This window comes from Camelus bactrianus, chromosome 15 (genome assembly GCF_048773025.1).
Source record: "Camelus bactrianus isolate YW-2024 breed Bactrian camel chromosome 15, ASM4877302v1, whole genome shotgun sequence".
Lineage (NCBI taxonomy): Eukaryota > Metazoa > Chordata > Mammalia > Artiodactyla > Camelidae > Camelus > Camelus bactrianus.
Genome location: NC_133553.1, coordinates 22442867 through 22463858, shown reverse-complemented (window position 1 = coordinate 22463858; position 20992 = coordinate 22442867). Strand labels below are relative to the sequence as shown.

Here is a 20992-nt window from a genome sequence, read left to right as displayed (position 1 = left end):
TATCCATTTCTCTTATGTTGTCCAATTTGTTGACATGTAACTGTTCATAGTATTCTCTGATCATTGTATGTCTGCCATGTTGATTATAACTTTTCCTCTTTCATTTCTAATTTTATTATTTGGGCCCTCTCCTTTTTCCTGAGAAGTCTGGCTAAAGATTATCAATTTTGTTTATTCAACAAACTAGCTCTTAGTTTCATTAATCTTTTCTAATTTTTTGTCTCTCTTTTATTGATTTCTGCTCTGATCTTTATTATTTCCTTTATTATGCTAATTTTTGCTTTTGTTCTTCTTTTTCTAATTCCTTTTGGTGGAAAGTTGTGTTTCTATTTCCATTCCTCTCAAGGTTTTTTTGTTTTTTTTTTTAATATCCTTTTATTTCTTCATTGACCCATAAGTTTTTTGGTAGCATGTTGTTTAGTCTCCATGTGTTTGTGGGTTTTTTTTTCCCCCTAGTTTTATTCCTATGATTGATTTTTGGTTTCTTACTGTTGTGGTCAGAAAATTTGCTTGATATGATTTCAGTCTTCTTAAATTTACTGAGACTTGTTCTGTGGCCTACCATGGAATTTATCTTGGAGAAAGTTCCATGTGCACTTAAAGAGAATGTATATTCTGTTGTTTTTGAATGGATGGTCTGTATCTATTAAATCCATCTGATCTAGTGTGTCATTTGAGGTCACTATTGATTTTCTGTCTGGATGATCTATCCATTGATATCAATGGGGTGTCAAAGTTTCCTACTATTTTTGTCAATTTCTCCTCTTATGTCTGTTAATACTTGTTTTATATATTTAGCTGCTCCTGTATTAGGTCATATATGTTTGCAAATGTGTATTCTCTTCTTGAATGAACTCTTTTATCATTATATAATGTCCTTCTTGGTCTTTTGTTACAAATTTTGCTTTTAAAGTCTACTTTATCTGATATGAATACTGCTACCCTAATTTTCTTTTTATTTCTATTTGCATGGAAAGATTTTTCCATCTCTTTACCTTTAGCTCTGAAGTGAGTCTCTTGTAGAACTATTCAGCCACCCTATATATTTTGATTGGGGCATTTAGTCCACTTACATTTGAAGTGATTGTTGATCGCTATGCACTCATTGCTATTTGCTACCGTTTTCTGGATTTTTTTTTAAGTTAGTCTCTGTTCTCTTACTCTCTTACCTTGTGGTTTGATGATCTTTAGTGTTAGGTTTGGAGTCCTTTCTCTTTGTTTTTGTGCAGCTATTATATGTTTTTGGTTTGTGGTCACCATGAGGTTAATATATATCAGAATCTCTATATATTTTTTAAACTGATGATTGTTTAAGTTCAAGTACATTCTGAAAGCCTTACATCTTTTACTTTCCCCCATGCTTTATATTTTTGATGATATGTTTTACATCTTTATGTGTATTCCTTAACTGTTTCTTGTAGTTATAGTTGATATTACAACTGTCTTTTAACTTTTGTACTCACCTTTTTAAGAGGTTGACCTACTGCCTATACTATATATTTGCTTTTATCAGAGAGATTACTTTCCCTCATATATTTTTTGATTTTGTAACTGGCCCTTTCTTTTTCATGTAACATTTTTTATAATGCTGATGATGAACTCTTATTTTTTGCTTATCTCAGAAACTTTATCTCTCCTTCAATTCTGAATGATAACCCTGCTGGAGAGAGTATTTCTGGTTGTATTTTTTTTCCCTTTCAGCACTTTAAATATATTATGCTACTCCCTTCTGGCTGAAGTTTCTGCTGAAAAATCTGCTAATAGTCCTATGGGAGCTCCCTAGTATGTGACTCTGTTTTGCTCTTGCTGCCTTTAAATTTTTCTCTTTTAAGCTTTACCATTTAAATTATGATGTGTCTTGGGGTGGGTCTCTTTGGGTTTGTCTTTTTTCAAGAATGTGATTCCTGAATATCTGTTTCCTTCTTCAGGTAACAGGATGTTTTCAGCTATTATTTCATCCAATGCATTTTCTTCCCCTTTCTCTCTTTATGGGAGCAAATGTTAGTATGCTTGATGTTGTTCCATTAAATATTGTTGTTGTTGTTCTGTGTGATTTGCACTATTCTGTCTTCCAGGTCACTTATGCATTCTTCTGTATCACCTAATTTGCTGTTGATTCCCTCTAATGTGTTTTTCATCTCAGTTATTATATTCTTCAGCTTTGGTTCTTTTTTCACATTTTCTAATTCCTTGTTGAAGTTCTCATTGTGTTCCTCTGTTTTCTGAGTTAGGTGAGCATTCTTATGACAGTTATTCTGAACTCTTTGTCAGGTAGTTATCTCAGTTTTATTAGTTTTTTTCTTGGATTTTATACTGTTCTTTGGTTTGGAACATATTCCTCTGTCTCCTCATTTTGTTTGACTTTGTTTTCCTCTTTGAAATTAGGCAAAATTGGTCTTGGAGTGTCCTTATGTATGCGGTCGGTCCACATGTGCCTAGTGGTTTTACTGGGAGGGCTGGATCTAACATGAGCACAGGCTGGGACTTTTTCTGGGGCATGCCGGGGTGGTTGCCCTGGAGAATGTGGGTTGGATCCAGGGAAGGGTGGGGGGCTGAAAATGGAGCCCAGGTTGGACTGGGGCATCTCCCAGGGCTTCTGGTGACCACTGCCTTGGCAGGGGGTGGGGCTAGAGCTGCAGCCTCATGCAAGCCATGGCTCCTCCCAGGGCATGCTGGCTGCCACTGCCTTGGTGGGGTACAGGGCTGGAGCTACAGCCTGATACAGGCAGGGAGGTGCACTGGGGTGGTCTCCACAGGCCAGCCAGGGCACCAGGCACTTTTCAATCTGCTGCTTCTGCACTGGGACTGCAAGAGCAGCTGTATGAGTGTCTCAGTTTTCTACAGCCCTCCCGTAAACCCCACAGGTTTTCAAAACCCAGCCAAGGGATCTCTCTGGTGCTAGACCCAAGGGGTGGGGTGCCCAACAAAGGACTTGAACCCCTCACTCTTTCAAGAGGATCCCTGAGCTTATGATATCCTCTTCCTCCTCGGAGTTGCCCACTGGGGGAGTGGGTCCCAAGGTGGTCATTTCTCTTCCCCTCCTACCAGTCTCATATTTTTTTGTTTTAATGTCCTTGGTTGCAGAAGAGCTGTTCTGGTAGTCTTCAGGTCATTCTCAGAGAAAGAGCCATTCTCTGCATAGTTGGCATTGGAATTCTGGCGTGTTTGTGGGAGGAGGTGAGCTCAGGGTCTCCCTCTCTGCCATCCTGATCTCTCTCCACGTGCACCGTCAAGTCAGGCAAACTGGGTTCAAAGTATAATTCTGCCAATTACCACTACATGTCCTTGAACAATTTTCCTAACTGTGGAAATCATTTTTTTCTTTCTATAACAGAGATAATATTTTTTGACCTTTCAGTCACAAACTGATTTCTGTTTTTTTCATAGAATTTTCCTTTTTTCCTGGGGTCTCAGAATTTATATGTGTACAATGAACGTCCATGCTAGGGTTACAGAGATGAGGTAGGAGAGGCAAGCAGGTTCTTCTAGGCCACTTAAGGGTGTTGTCCTGAGGTTTAAATGAGTTAGTAAATGTCAAGTGACCGACACATAACTGGTGCTTAGGAAATGTTTAGATTGCCTTCTCTCCCTGTGTGTGAGGTGGGATGGCAAAATTTGGTTCTTTGAGGTTGTTTCTTTTCTTGGAAAAAGATCTAAAGCCAAACTGAGTTAGGCAGAATAGTGACTATCCTAATACTTGGAACCTGTGAATATGGAAGGTTACAAAAGGAAGGTTAAGATACCAAATACGATGAAAGTTGTTAACTAGCTGATCTTAAGACAGAGTGGTGCTCCTGGATTATCCAGGTGGGCTCAGCATCATCACAAGGGTCCTGAAAAGTGGAAGAGGAGGCAGAAGAGGGTCAGAGAAAGACACGTGACAATAGAAGTAGGGCCAGAGAGAGGTAACGTGGCTGGTTTTGAGGGTGGAGGAAGGGAGCCATGAGCCAAGGGGTGTGGGTGGCTTCCAGAGACTTTAAAATTCAATAAAATGGATTTACCCTTAGAAGGACTACAGCCCTGCAGACACCTTATGACTGACTGAGCCACATGACAGTAAGTTTGTGTTATTGTGAGTCACTAGTCATTTGTTACAGCGGCAATAGAAAATTAATGCATTTCTGATGGAGAGGAGTCCGGCGTTTTGGTTACAGGGCACTGTGCTGGTAGTTAAAACTGCCTCTAAAGGAACTGGATTTCTTGAGGAGACCATGAAGGCTCACAGCACATAAATGTAAAAGAATGAGAAACACGTAAGCTGTGAGGATTTCTCTTAGCAGCAGACCTTAGGGAAAGCCGGGGTGCAGTCAGGAGAATGCTAGAGGCCTCTTATGGTCTTGCTCTCCCTGTATCTAAGGGAAGATGGTTGCATGTTGGTGAGGAAGAGATGTTGGGGCAGCAGTTCTTGTACGATGCTGCACACCTGTTAGTCATTTCATCCTGATAATGACAAGAACAATAAATGACCATGAACTTGTTTAGCACATTTCAGGAGCTGTGCATTATTACTAATCCTCAACATAAAAAGAAAAATCATTTACCTATTATACCTATTTTTGAAATTAGGAAACAAAAATACAGAGATGCCAAATGACTCACCCAAAGGTATAAAATGCAATCATGGTGCCTCTACCGATGTTTAGGTCTTTGTGACCCAAGTCTCTGCTTTGTACGCTGTATGGTACCGTCTCCCTAACAAGCTGCACCTCGATTTTTCATTTTGGAAGTACAAAAGCAGCTGGCATTGTGCTAAAACTTGTATCACACCTTAGTTTGTGAAATCTGCCTCCCCACCATGAAACAATCCTGTACGCAGAGCTATCTGATGGATTAGATATTCAGTGCTATTTCCAATAGATATTGCACGTCAGTCTGCTGCTTATGGTGCTGAAGAGCTATTATTTTGCTACAATATCATCATATAAAATGTCATTGTATTTTCCCAGGCACAGTGCTGTGATATGCAGTAACATTGAAATCGGAGGCTATTAGGACATTTTCCAAGAACAAAATGTGTCCCTGAAGAAACAGTGTGATATGGCTTATCCTGGTGTGTTATTTTCTCCAGAGCACTTGTCTCCTCCCCCTGCAAGCTCACATATTTTAAGTTGCACAAAGAACACTTTCAAGAGGACTGTGAAATGAAAGGCCCACACAGTGACGGAGGACTCCGGGGGGCATGTGTGCGTGTTTGCTTTCCTTAGGCGGATTCTGAAAAGGCACAGGATGTGGGAGGTGTTATGGTAGGTTTCATGAGGCCTGGGGAGCATGAAAGAATCCCTCCATGAACCTTATTTTTTTGCAGAACTTCAAAGAGAGGCCAAGAAAGAACAGGTCTATGAGCAGTCAGGCTAGTAATTCACCATCTACTGTTTGTTTCAATTGTGTTTCACGTCCGTTGCGCAGGTGACCTCACCCGGTGCTGAGAACTGACAAGGGTGGTGAGCACTCCTGCTTGTCAAGACTTTACTCAAGTGGATTGCCACCTGGGTTTTTTGTTTTTTGTTTTCCTTTCTCTCTGAGGATGTGCATGCTCATCTGGAAGGAATGATAGTGAATAAGGAACCAGCAAATTAAGACAGACACATACATTATGACTGACCTGTAGGTTTTATCCCCAAGAAGTTTCTTATTTATTCCTTTATATTAATGATTTTAATTACATTTAACCTGTATACTCAAAACCCAAATGCCAATTGTTTCCAAGAGAATACTGTTTTTATTTCTCTCTAGATGAGGCCACTTCATGCATCCTGTGGATAATATTAAGTATATGTGACAACGGGTATGATCCTGCCTTTGAGAAACTTGTCACCTAATTGGGGGGAAGAGACCACACATATGGAAAAATCCAGAGGTATTTAAGGCACGTACTACAGTGGGCTTAACACATTAAGGAACTGAGAATTATTTGGTTATAAAAGAAATCAGCTAAATTAATGGCATGGCTGATACATATGCCACATTTCCAAAGAGGGTGCTACTGCTATGAGCCACAATTACCAAAATGTTCTGGAAGGCAGTGAGTGTATAAGCTGGACTGTAAGGGAACTGGTAGAATTTGAAGGGGTAGAAGAGGAAAACGAGGGCATTCTAGGCGACAAGCTGATGCATGCCCATGTGCCTGGGAAGGGCTGCAGGAAGTTGAGGCTTCTAAGAGGAGGAATGAGAAAGGGGCTGGAAAGGCAGGTTAGGCAGGGCGTTGTGTGCTCCCGTAGCTGTTTACACCTGACGCTGCAGGTAAAGGCAGCATCTGACAAACTGCCTTTTCTTTTTTAAAATCAAGGTCCTAGCAGGTTCAGAGCATGGGCTGAGGAGCACCGGTTGTGGTGGACGTGACGTTCTGGGCCATGGAGAGACAGGGGATAGGTGCCCAGCAGTGAGAGCAGGGAGCATGAGGACCGCTGATGAGAAGTTCGCTAAGTGCCTTCATGAGCACAAAGTCACTGCATGTCCTGATTCAACCCTCACATCACAAGTGCCAGTAACAGGGCTCACAGCCTCCTCCCAGACACACAAACACGGTGGAATCACCCACCTCCTCTCTTCCCCAAAGGCTGGGAAAGGGAATCAGAACAGAGAGGCTAATAAATTCCCTCGGGAAGAAGAAGAACACTCCACTCCTGTTCATTAACTGAAAAGTCATCACCTTAGTGAATTCCACCGTGGTGGTGCCATGATCTAACACACCTGTGAGCCTTTTCTCCTTTTTTGGGTGCTCTGGGGAAGATAGGCTTCATACCATTTTCCTTTTGGAATTCTGAAAGGCAGGTTGTAATTAAATTCCTTCCCCCCCCCCCCCCCGGATGTCATCAGTTCTCACACGCACACCCGAGCTATTTGTGTCCTAGCTCCTCTACGCAGGAGTGACCGCCTTACACGGGAACCATCTTGTTTTGTGTCTTTCTCAGTCTGGCATGGGAGAGAGGTTTGAGACCATGATGACTTTTTTTTTAAATCTGCTTTCCTAAGTTCCAGATCCTGATAAAAGTTAGTAACTGACTACAGCTGAGTGCATCTACGGCACAATAAACAACTAGGCAGTTCAGCAATTTCTGCAAGAAAAGGAAAGCGGTGGATTCAATTATTCACAATGATTAAACTAGACACACAGAATTAATGCAGATAATTTCTTCTTGTGAAGGCTTAGTGTTTACTTACTGTATCAGCTGAGCATCTACGAATACTAACAGGAAAGCAAGATTGCTACCAGATATTCTCAGCCATAGGTATTTTGCTATTTATTTTATCTTTGCAATGAATCTTCATTATTTTAAAGAAATTTATTACATATATTATATATTATGATATATATTTTGTTTTATCATTATTTATTTTGATTTCTTCCATGGTGATATTTTAAAAACTCCTGTTTCACCCCATCATCATGCTGCTTAACAGAAACAAATAAGGAAACAAGTGACTTGCGTGTTCGTTCCTCTCCACCATAAACTGTCACTGACAAGTCACTTCTCCCTCCCATGCATCAAATTCCTCATCTGTAAAGTGACTGAGTTACTTTAAGTGTTACAGTTTGACCAGCTCCCAAATTTCCAGGCAAGGGAAAGTGGGATGCTTGCATCTGAGGGTCCGTGTGTTGACCATCAACCTTGGAGGTTTCCAGAAGCCATAAACCAGCCAGGCAGGTCTGACCTGATTGATAGCTCTCCTGGCCCAGAATCTCAGCTCGGCCGCCCGCTGGGCTCTTGCCCAAACTTCCTGGCAGCCCTTCTAATGTTCAAGCCTTTTGCCCAGGTGGTCTTGGCGTAGGTAAATACGCTGAAACTGAAGTTTCTGGTTTCCAAATTTTCACCATTAAAAGCCTTTTCTGTTAAGCTGTTCCCCTAAGAATTTCTTTGTTTTTAAAGTTTTGCCAAGCAAACTTCATTACCTATGTGATGATTCAAATTCCTGTATTTGTGTTAGCAAAGGGACACTGCATTGCTAATCGGAGCTTCCAGTAAAACAGTGATAACCAGTGTGACTCTCCAGTTAAAAGCAACTAAACTTCCATTGTTATTTCATGTGATCTGTTTGGAGGTAACTATGATTTCCAGTTGCAACAGGACTTTACATAAGGATAAAGGAGATCAGGTGCAGTATGGGGTGAGGGAAGGACGCTGACTTCATAGTCCCTTGTTGGAGCTACAGGGGAAGGGGAATTCTCAGGGCCAAGTTGTGTTTAGATCAGCGGAAACACACAGCAAACTAATTACATCTGTAGGAAACCTTGTTAACCAGGAAAATGCAGATTTGAGTGAAAGAACCCAAGAACGAGGTTTAGGGAAGTACAGAACTGTGTAAAGAGGGAGTAGTTGATTTTAAGAACCAACAATGTGTGGAGTAACCTAGGATGCCCGTCCTGGGGGGACAGTAATCCCAAGGTTTGAAACAATCTTTTGGTGTAAAGGTACTTTGGTATAATATTAATTAAGTATGTGGTGAGGGAATTCCACCTGTGCAGGGTTGTCTGGTCAGCTGGGGCCAAAGTTCACACAGAGCAGACTCAGTAAATTGATATGGGTTCTGTTTTTCCCAAGGCCAGCATGAGGACGGACCTCAAGTCCTTTAGAAGATGGTCTATAATAGCTATTGAGACAAAAATTGGTTAAATTGTACTGCAAAATATCAGATTGAATAAGTGAATGAAAAAGAAGGAATGGTCAGGGGTTGAGCCAAGATGGCGGAGTAGAGCGACTCCCTCTCCCACACATACACCAAGAATTACACCTACAAACCCATTGACTTGCACAAACACCGACTGAACTCTGGCAGAGTGTCTCTCGCTTCGAAATACAGGATTCTCACAAAATCGAACAAACAAGGTCAGACTGTACAGGACAGGGAACTCTATTCAGTATCTTGTAGTAACTTATGGTGGAAAGGAATGAAAACAAATCTATGTATGTTCCTATATGACTGAAGCATTGTGCTATACACCAGAAATTGACACAACATTGCCTCAAATTAAAAAAATGAATGGTCAACCCTACGTTTAATGTCTGTAGTAGAATTCAGGAAAAGTGGAGGCCAGCTTGTTGAAGAAATACCACGACGCTGATATGTGGATAGAATCCTTGGTTCATAGTGACCACCAGGTAGGGCTCAGAGCTGGCCTGGGGCCAGAGAAAGACAGGACTCGGGTCCTGGTTTACTATGAGGTCCAAGGAAGGTCTCAGAACAGTGCTGCATCTGTGAGACAAGGAACCTAAGAGTCCAGATAATGTTATGTTATTTCCACCCACCCAGTAAAGTGACTCACTCACATTCACACAGACAGGAGAGCGGAGCCTGGCACTTTCTTTGACCTTCTTGCCACTGCCTCAGGCTGCCTCACCCACAAATGGACAAAGACCTCAGAAACACCCTCGGTTTGTGGCAGTCTCAAAACTTCCCACAGTGCTCTCTGCTAGACTGCCTTCTCCTGAAAGACCCTCCAAATGGTACCGCCACACAATGTTCTTTTCCCTCTTGAAATTGATAGGCATCTTCTGGTCACATCTGAGAAGCGGAGCGGAACTCAGTCTTGGCAAAGGCCTTCCATTAGCCAAATACAAGAAAACCTCATTAATTTGAGCGACTCAGTGAAGGCCTAGCAAAATAAGATATTTAAGCCAAATTAAACCCTGACCCCAAATCCAGGATGGGCCTCTCTAGTGTAAAGAAACACAAATAGCCATCTATGGAACTATGTCACCGAAGTATTTTCATATATTTTGAGGGCTCAAATCCCTTGCTAAGTCCTAAATTAGTCTGCGACATGCAATATTTAAATATAAATAAAATTCTAAATTTTTTTCCGATTGTATCCAGTCACTAGCCTTCAGCATGCTTACCAAATAAAGGTTCTAGCAGACCTACAGCAAAGACTCAGTTTGGTTGTACCTGGTAACGTTCACACTGAGAATGAAGACTCCTAATTATCTCCCTTTTGTTTTCCAGTCTAAGATTCAATGAGCTTTATGCTGAGAAGAATTCAACTTTAGACAATTCAGTGGCCTTTCACATCATTCCTGAAGTTCTGTTCGGCAATCACTCAACTAACTAGTTCAAATGATTTTTGAGAAAAATTATGTTAAATTTCACTTTTTATGGAAAATGAAAGGACAGGCACGAAGTTGTCTATGGAAATTCTTCTACCTCTTGGCATCGTTCTAATGATCACAGAGGTTGGCAGACTCTTTCTGTAAAGGTCAGAACAAGTATTTAGGTTTTGCAGGCCACATGTGGTCTCCGACTCATCTCTTTTTCTTCCTTATCCTTCCCCTGACCCCTTGCTCATAACTCTTTATGAATATTTTTAAAAAATTAGTTTATGGGCCATACAAAAACAACAAGCATGGCCAGGTTTGGTCTGTGGGCAATAGATTACCCAAGTCTTATATTCTTATACGGATCTTTGAGTGACATGTCTGTAGATTTGATATCATATATTTTGTCTTCCCTTGATACATGGGTCTATAGCTAATCTACTCAAAGTACCATAAATCTGGACTTAGACATGCTCCCAAACACTGGTGCCTATCTTGTTGAGGAGATCACAGACATAGAAATAGAACTTGCTACACGTCATAGACACTACCCATACAAATAGACTTTTGCATAAAATGCAGAAGGTTCATAGAATGTCTAGATCTGTTCACAGATCCCAGGTCAAGCAAAACTGAGTTTCCTACCCCCTCCTCAGGAACTTGGCAATCATTCCTACATACTGATACACAAAGCTCTCTTAGAAGAAGATACTTGTAACATAACCAACATTCTTAGCATATGACATTTTAGAAGTCTGGCTAATCCTTTCATGGAATGTTTGCCAATTTGTTTATTCATTTTGCTCTATACAGGTGTTTAGCTAATTCAGAATTTTGTTGCTATTGTAAATAATATGGTGAACATCTTTGTGTGTAAAGCTTTTTGTTGGACTGTATTTTATCTCCTAAGTGGAATAACTAGATTAAAGAAAGTTTACGAATTTTTGCTAATAGCGCTAAATGAATACTATATATATATCCATACACATGTATGTTCTAAGTGCTCTATACAGGGTCTGAAGAATATGAATCCTAATCACCCTGCATCTTGAGTATCAAGAATTGTAATCTCCTGTGAATGAAAAATATTGCCAGCCATATCGGTAGACAAAGGATGCTGTGGCCATCCAGTCATCAGCCACTACCTCCACCCCTGACAGGGAGTAGGGGCAACTCAGGATGCAGACAAGCAGGCAGCCCGGCCTCTGCTGCCACCCACAACGGTGCCCCCTGAGGGAACTCAGGATGGGAAAGAACAGGATACTGGCCCTAGAAAGCTAAGTAAGGTGCACATCAAAGATACGATTTCAATGAGCCCAGACCTTTGTACCTTCCCATACATAGAAAAGTGCTAAATTGCTTAACTTGAAATATCTGGCTTTCTTTAATTAACAGTAATATCTTAATGTGCCAACTACCTGGTCTTGGTTGCCAAAAACTCCTGTATATCCTGGCTCCTTCCTTGGCTCGGCAGAAGAGCCTCCTAGAGTGATCTGAGAGGCTGCCTCCCAGGTTCAAGTCGTCAGAAAGTCTGCCAAGTAAAACGCAACTCTCAACGTATAGGTTGTACATTTCATTTCAGTGGACAATACTGAATGCTTAGCTTTGCCTCGGTGAGCAGTCACTCCTGAGAGCTTTATGGTTTCATGTTACTTTGATAAAAATTAAATTTCTCATAGAAATTATACTTTGGTAGAATTTTCATTAATCTTTCCATTAACCCAAAGATCATTTAGTACCTATTTTCGATAGTAGTGTTCTAGGCACTGAGAATACATCATTATGATTAATGGCAATAATATTAAAATAGTAGCAAATGTTTTTATTATATAGTGATACTACATGCCAGCCACTGTTTCAAGTGCTTCTGCATATATTAACTTGTCTAATTCTACTCTGTGAGGTATAGTTTTAGCATTCCATTTTACAGATGAGAAAACTGAAGACTAAAGAAGTTTATGAATAAGCCCCAAATCGTCTCAGAACTAAGTATGAGAGCCAGTATGTGAACTCAGGCAATCCCAATAGAGAGTTCCTGGTCTCGTGACTGTGTAACGAGAGTCATCTACATAGATGAAATTTTGTTTGGAGGAAAGAGGAACGAGATGAGAAAGATATGGTACTGAATCCTGAGTTCTTCATGGGTGAGTGTCCAAGTAAACTTCCTTCTCCCACGTCTATTAACTCTTCCCTGCACAGACGCACTCAGATGCTGTTAGCAGAAGACCTCAGGTCTCAGACTCAAGTAACATCACATGTTCTTTTCAAAACATTCACCAATTAGGGTGCTAGGCTCCAGGCCTGTTTCCCAGAGGTTCTTTTGTTTTTCTCCCCCAGCCTCCCCTGACTTGAGCTCCACTTACTGGGCTTGATACCCTCAGGGCCTTGCGCAAGTGCCCAGGCCTTAATGCAACCTCACAGAAGGATTTGAAGGGTGTGAATCTTCAGCGACTAACACTGTTGGGAATTCTCTGTTAAAGAAACATTTTCCTTATGAAGAGAAAAATCTATGCCCTGCCCCCAGCTTCCAGACACGACTTGAGACAGCTGTGACTCTGCTAAAGTCTGTTCTAGAAACTCACAGAGTGCAGAGGCACACATTCTCCAGTCTACAGACCTGAGTCAGACTCTCACCTTTATACCTTCCACTAACTGTGTGTCCTGGCCAAGGTATTTAATCACTGGTTTCCTTATCTGAAAACCACATTGAGGGATCATAGATATGAAGAATGAATAATATTTATTAGGTAATAAGTACTCAATAAATAGTAGTATTTTTCTCTTCTCCCCAGACTTTAAAAAAAGCATGCTTAATGATTAGCTGGAAGAGAGAGCAGGAACTGTGGACTACTGAGAATTTAACTCTTCAGGATAGATGCATTAAAATAAGATACACAGAGTCATCAAAAGTATTTAGGGGTTGTTAAATGCAGATTTTGCTCCTAATTAGCATCAGAACAATCTTCCTGAAACACAGCTCTAAATACTTCCTTCAGGCCCTGATGGTCCCTCAGTGGCTCTTCACTGCCTGCCAGGATCAAGTCCAAGCATCCTGGCCAGGCATTCGAGACCCTACGTAACACTGAACAAAACTAAAATAAAATTCTCGGGCCCGCCACTTCTCCTTGTGTAATTATGGCCCAGCAAACTTGAAGTAGTCATTATTCCTAGAAGATGCTCTCCTGATTCTATGCTTCTGTGCCTCTGGCGTGTTCTCTCTGTAGTTCCGCCTGGTGATTATTCCATTCTTTCAAGGCTCTCTTTAGAAGCAATTACTCTTGGCCTCCTGCAACTTCATGTTCTAACACACACAGATTACTCCTCTTTTCACTCCTCCACGGTATTTTATGCCCCTTCTCTCAGAATGTGTTTGTATTTCACCTTGAACAACTTTGGGGGTGTCCTCACCTGCTTCCCCTTCAGTTCACCTGCCCCAGGACAGAGCGGAGACCTTACCACCTTTAACTACTATAAAACTTGGGGCAACGCCTGGTGGCACAATGGTCTTTTCTCAGTCGTGTTTATTGAATGAATGAAATAAGCTAAACGTAAAAACTTTGGCCCTAGAGTTGCCCTGAACTAATCCTAGTGGTGTTGATGTGATCTCGGGAAAGTCTTCTGTCTACACTAGAAAATGTGATTAGCAGCTTTCAAACTAGGCTTCAAGGAGTCCAGTGAAGCTCATGTGAGGTCCTTCTGGCTCAAATCTGGGCAATGGGGGGATCGAATTCCAGTTTCAACTAGCAAAGCTCATCTTTCATCTCTTCATATCAGGGATGTTAAATGATATTTTATTTCAAGAAAATATTTTGTACATTAAACAAGTAAAACCGTGAGATTAGCTAATCTCAGGATCCATTTCTCGCTGTCTGGTTTTGTGGCGTAAATACACATTGAGACATGTTTAAAGGCTGCTCCATTATAAATAGGTCTGACTCGAAGCTTATTCAAATTTAGAAATGAAGGGGGTGGAACACTACCATTTAGTGAATAATTGATATGTGTTTTGAGTACCTACTAAGTACTAAAAATTTTACTTACTTTGTATCTAATTCCAAAATCTAGAACAGACATAAATTTTCCCACCTTACATGTGACAAAGAAGATAGGGTACGAATGTCTCATGTCAGCCAGCCAAGAGGAGGTGGAACCTTGACAGAAAGCAGGTGTGACCAGCCTGAAAGCTCGTGCTCTTTGTCTAGGATGACACTTCAATCAATAAAAATGGATTCTGGACATTAAAGTGCACATACCCAAAACAATGGAGCGGCTTTGGAAAAACACCTCTCTTCTCATCTGTAAGATGGATCTGTTATTTGGAGAGTAACGGTGACTCAGACAGCCTCATTACAATTTCCCATCAGAGGGCCAGCTCAGACCAGTGAATGGAATGATTACCGAGCCTGTTCCTGTGCTAGGCAACTCACATATGCTCAACCAGGAGCAATTTTTACCAGGCTGCCTTGCCTATATTGGAATTGTGTCTGCTGCCCAGAAAACATGCAGGGAGGCTTTAGCTAAAGCACCCAGCAGGAAATAAAAGCCCAGCTTGGTTGCGGAGAGAGGGAGGTGGCAGAGGCTTAAGGGGGGAGTCTGAGAAGTTCAGTTGCTTCGTGATGGGCAGCGTGATGGCCATGCTGCATTAAATTTCTTAAGGGAACTTTGGATCCAAATTAGGAGATTGAGACAGGGAGTAAAAGCAGGATTTTGTGGGTTTTAGTTTGAGACTATTTGAAGAATGCTATTTTAGTATCTCATCCAGAACAGAGGGCCCTGAGCAATATCCCTGAAGAAGAGAACCACAGGAATTTGGACAAGATTTAATGCTCAAGTGTCAAAATGTTTTGACTGTATCTCACTTTGATGAGAAAAACTCCCTGGACATGACTTTCACCATCCTTTTCGTTTTCCAATTTAAAAAGAACTCAGGTATATAAATGAAGTCAAAATACAAGCAAAACTTAGAGGAATTGCTATACGTTTGCTTTCACAATAGGGTGTGGGTGAGTCGTGTATGACCTGTGGGAACAGTGACTTGGCCCACTTTCCTCCGTGCTGTGTTCCCACCATCAGGACAGGGCTGACCCAAAACAAGTCCTCTGGAAATATTTTATGATGGACTGAACCACAGTGAAAATACTACTTTCAAATCTAGTCAGTTAATCTCCCTACAAACAAAAGTCCAGGCCCAGATGCCTTCAATGGGGAATTCTACCAAACATATAAAGAATTCATACAGGTCCTTCTCAAACTCTTCAAAAAGACTGAAAAGGAGGGAGTACTCCCAAACTCATTCTATGAAGCCATTATCACTCTGATACCAAAACCAGAGACACTACCAAATAAGAAAGTTACAGGCCAATATCACATATGAACATAGATGCAAAAATCCCCAACAAAATATTAGCAAACAGAATCCAACAGCACATAAAAAGATCATACACCATGATCAAGCTAGATTCATCCCAGGGACACAAGAATGGTTCAACATATGCAAATCAATGTTATATACCACATCAACAAAAGAAAGGACAAAAATCACATGATCATCTCAACAGATGCAGAAAAAGCAGTTGATAAAATTCAACACCCATTTATGATAAAAATTCTTACCAAAGTGGATATAGAGGGAACGTATCTCAACATAGTAGAAGCTACTTATGACAAACCCACAGCCAGCATCATACTCAACAGTGAAAAACTGAAAGCCTTCTCACTAAAGTCTGGAAGAAGACAAGGAGGCCCACTCTCACCACTATTATTCAACAGAGTCTTGGAAGTCCTAGCCACAGCAGTCAGGCATGAAAGAGATAAAGGATCCAAATGGGAAGAGAAGAAGTAAAATTGTCACTATATGCAGATGACACGATACTATATATAGAAAACCCCAAAAGCTCCAGACAAAACTACTAGAGCTGATAAAAGAATTCAGCAAGGTAGCAGATACAAGATTAACATATAAAAATCAGCTGTATTTCTTTATACTAACAATGAATTAGCAGGAAAAGAAAATAAAGAAACAATCCCTTTTAAAATCACATCCAAAACAATAAAATACTTAGGAATAAATCTGACCAAGGAGGTGAAAGGCTTATACATGGAGAACTACAAAACACTGATAAAGGAAATTAAAAATGACTTAAAAGAAATGGAAAGATATCCCATGCTCTTGGATTGGAAGAATCAGTATCATTAAAATGACCATACTGCCCAAAGCAATCTACAGATTTAATGCAATCCCTATCAAATTATCCAGGACATTTTTCACAGAACTAGAAAAAATAACCCTAAAATTTATATGGAATCACAAAGACCCAGAATTGCCAAAGCAATATTGAAGAAAAAGAATGAAGCTGGAGGAATAACCCTCCCAGACTTCAGACAATACTACAGAGCTACAGTCATCAAGACAGCATGGTATTGGCATAAAAACAAACATATGGATCAATGGAACAGATTAGAGAGCCCAGAAATAAACCCACAGACCTGTGGTCAATTAATATTCAACAAAGAAGGCAAGAATATACAATGGAGGAAAGACAGTCTCTTCAGCAAGTGGTATTGGGAAAACTGGACAGCAGCATGTAAATCAATGAACTTAGGACCTCCCTCACACCATACACAAAAATAAACTCAAAATGGCTTAAAGACTTAAATATAAAACAAGACATGATAAACCTCCTAGAGGAAAACATAGGCAAAACATTCTTTGACATAAATCTTAGGAATGTCCTCCTAGGGCAATCTAGCTAGGCAATAGAAATAAAAGCACAAATAAACAAATGGGACCTAATTAAACATATAAGATTTTGCACAGCAAAGGAAACCAAAAGCAAAACAAAAAGACAAGTTATTGAATGGGAGAAAATATTTGTAAATGATGCGACTGACAAAGGCTTAATTTCCAGAGTATATAAACAGCTCATACAACTTAACAAATAAACAAACAACCCAATCCAAAAATGGGCAGAAGACCTAAACAAGCAATTCCCCAATGAAGAGATACAAATAGCCAATAGGCACATGAAAAAGTGATCAATATCACTAATTATCAGAGAAATGAAAACCAAAACTACAATGAGATATCACCTCACACCAGTCAGAATGGCCATCATTCTAAAGTCTACAAATGATAAATGTTGGAGAGGGTGTGGAGAAAAGGAAGCCCTCCTACACTGCTGGTGGGAATGTAGTTTGGTGCAGCCATTATGGAAAACAGTATGGAGAGTCCTCAAAATACTAAAAATAGACTTACCATATGAGCCAGCAATCCCACTCCTGGGCATGTATCCAGAGAGAACTCTAATTTGAAAAGATACATGCATCCCAATGTTTCCAGAAACACTATATACAATAGCCAATACATGGAAACAACTTACATGTCCATTGACAGATGACTGGATAAAGAAGTTGTGGTATATTTATATAATGGAATATTACTCAGCCATAAAAAATAATAATGCCATTTGCAGCAACATGGATGGAACTAGAGATTGTCATTCTAAGTGAGGTAAGCCAGAAAGAGAAAGAAAAATACCATAAGATACCACTCATATGTAGAATCTAGAAAAAAGAAGAAAAGCACACTATGAACTTACCTAAAAAACAGTAATAGACTTGCAGACACAGTAAACAATCTATGGTTACTGAGGAAAGGGGGTGGGAAGGGACAAATTTGGGAGTTTGAGATTTGCAAATGTTAGTTACTATCTATAAAAATAGATTAAAAAACAAAAACAAAAAAAAATTATCTCCTACATAGCACAGGGAACTATATCCAATATCTTGTAATAACCTTTAGTGAAAAATATGAAAATGAATATATGTATATGCATAACTGGAACATTGTGCTGTACACTAGAAATTGACACATTGTAACTGACTCTACTTCAATTAAAAAAAATTAAAAATATATCTAGTGAATTAGACAAATGGAAACCCACATTATTGTTGTTTTAAATGTGTATCTCCGTACCTTATACAGTTAATCAAATGACCTGCAACAAACATCCACAATAATAGAGGACAATAATAGCAATTTTTCATTTAAAAGCAAGAAGAGCGGTAATTGAAAAGACAACTCATAATAGTCTTGGTTCTTTGTATCTGACCACACGTAGGGACTTCAGTGATCTGGTAAGCTACAAGAACTATCCAACTCTGCCAAGCATGGGGGCCAGATTTCTTGGTAGAATACCAAATTGACAGTCCTCATAAAACTCTTAAAGTTATTACTTTTGATATGAAAATAGCATTTCCATATTACTTGCTTAATAGATTTATACTTACTTATTTTTAAGTAAAACGAATGGCCACTGATGTGGACTGTCAATTCTTCATTGAAGGGCTTATGTTTTTAGATGGGATAGCAGACCTAGGAGACTTGGCAAGGATCCTCTCAGCCACCGTTGGTGGCCTTAGAACCAAAACATGGCCATGTCCTTGCCAGGGCAGTAGTTTCAGAGAGTAACTGAGGGGAGTGGGCAGCAAGTGAGAAGCCACAAGAGAAGATCTGGGTTCAGACAAATTCCTCTTAATTAAAACCCTATTCACTAAAGATTTGTTTTGTTTTATGGTGAAATTTCTTGTGGGGGCCTATTTATAAAAGAACGAGCCACGCTTTCTGAGTATGGTTTCTGGAAAAGTATGTTCACTGGTGAGAGTTTACTCTTAAGAAAGAAGCAGCAGGAAGGAACATTTAGATGATGCTGTGGGGAAAAGTGGGCGACAGGACCCTCCCAACTCATCCTATCAATGCAGTTTTGTTTTGTTTTTCCAATGAGCAGTCATGCTTAGGGTAGACAAGAGGTCAGAACACACAGATGAGGCTGGCACAAGTACAAGAGATCCTCAGTGTGTCCTAGAGGGGCACTGAATTGAAGATGGAAGGGTGCAGCGTCCTACAGCTTTCCCAGGAAGGCACTTCCAAAGACCTGCAAGGACGTGGGATTTTCACTTAATCAATGTCCAAGCACCCAAGGTAAACCAGGTATTGTGCTCAGGCAGGTATGGAGCAGAACCTTGTGGTCCCTTGGTCAGGAACCTGGATGTACTGAAGAACAACAGAAAGTCATTGGTCGAGGAATGTTCTGCATAGGGATGATATATGAAAGATCATTCCTACAGCATATGCATATGAGAGGCAAAGCCAGGAGTCTAATTAATTTTCATACATAACTTTACACACAGATTTGAACTTCCATGTAATACCCATAACATTATATATATGAAATATTAATAGATTATCAATTATTAATATATTTCTCACACATACATATATATATGTGTATATATATATTTACATAATATTCTCCCCATGAAAGGGAGAGGATGAGAGGGTTATTTGTTTCTTTGAAGGGTAATACTAAGGGGGTTGGGGTAAGACAGTAACCCAACACACACACACACAGTTTCTTGTCCATTTGGTGATCAGGAGCCTTGCAGTAGATGCCCTGAGGTGAGCAGTGACATGAAAACAAAATCTTCACACTCTGTGCCCATTCTAAGAATCCATGCGTAGGCTACGTAGCACCAATAAACATCCTCTGCACCCCTGGACATTTCATGAAACAGTAACACTATCATGCTTTCACGTAACAGCATGCAACTACCTTACAGAGTTCCTCAGAACTAGAAAAGAAAGCAAGCTATTTATTATTGCAGAATAATCCAAAAACTGAGAAGAGAATTTAGAAGTATTAACTGAAGTCAAGACCAAAATTCAAAGATAAATGTCAATCCTACGTACCAACAGCAACTTAAATTGTAAGGCATATGGAAATAAACCTAACAGAATATGTATAATATCCACATTAAGAAAGTTACAAAATACAGTTAAGAGAAAAGATTTATGCAGACGAGCATAAGAGCGTTTACAATTTGTTTATGGATAGGAAGTCCCACTACCCTGAAGTGGTCAGTTCTTCCCCCAATAATCCACATATTCAAGACTATTTAAATCAAACGCTCCACGTGATTTTTCATGTAACGAATTAAACTAATTCTAAAATTCTTGGGAAAAGCAATTATCTAATATTTTCCAAAATAATTGTAACAAATGAAGAACCAAGATAACTCGCCCTATTCGACTTAAGACTTTTGTAAAACTATGGTAATTAAAACATTAAGGCAGAAGCTTAGAAGTCGATAGATAAAAGGAATCAATTAGAGAGACAAGAAATAGATTCAGGCGTATGTGGAATTTAGTACCTGGTGTGCATAGCATACAAATCCTGCGCAATGATGGACTGTTCAATAAAAGGTCTAGCGACTCAGCTTTCTTTATGGAAAATAAAATCTAAAGCACTAATTCACATCATACAAAAAAGAATTTGCAAACGCTTAAAATATCCAATTTATAAAATCAAACTTGTAATACACTTAAAAGAAAATGTAGAACATCTTTGAGACCTCTAAAAATGTAAACATTTCTTATGTATGACAGATTAAAAAACAGAAAAGATCAATAATTCTGATTGTATCCTGATTTGAAGTATCTGTAATATAAAGACATATACAAAACTTGAAAGGGGCCGAATTGGGAGAAGATATTTCCATTCAACATAACCAAATCAATATTTAAAAGAAAAATAATTCAATAGGAAAAGAACAAAAGAGTTGTAACATTGAACAGCCAACGCCAAAGGCTGGAAATAGCCTACAAATATGAAAATACATGCAACCTTGCAGAAAATTAGCAAAGGTGGAACTGAAGCAAGGAGAGGTTTATGTCCATGAATTGGATGATTGGCAAAAACGCAGTTAAGTTTGACATTACGAAGTGTTAGGAAAGACGAGGGCAAACCAAAGCCTTCATACTCTCTGTAGTATGAATGTTAATTTATAAAACTAATTTAGAGAGCAATTAGAAACCTAATGACACTGAAATGAAAATATTCTGATATACAGCAATCCTGCTCCTTGGTTGACACTATAGAAAAAACTCACATGCTAAGAGTAGA

The 20992-nt window shown here is 39.7% G+C and overlaps 2 long non-coding RNA genes across 2 annotated transcripts in view; one reads left to right on the top strand and one right to left on the bottom strand.

Moving 5' to 3' along the window:
* LOC141573464 (uncharacterized) overlaps positions 1-19921 on the top strand; it is a 74930-nt gene extending 55009 nt beyond the window's left edge. The window contains exon 3 of the long non-coding RNA XR_012499223.1: positions 9943-19921. This is a non-coding gene — a long non-coding RNA (uncharacterized LOC141573464). The remainder of the gene's footprint in view (positions 1-9942) is intronic.
* LOC123614629 (uncharacterized) overlaps positions 1-20992 on the bottom strand; it is a 60062-nt gene that overhangs the window by 13434 nt on the left and 25636 nt on the right. The window lies entirely within an intron of this gene.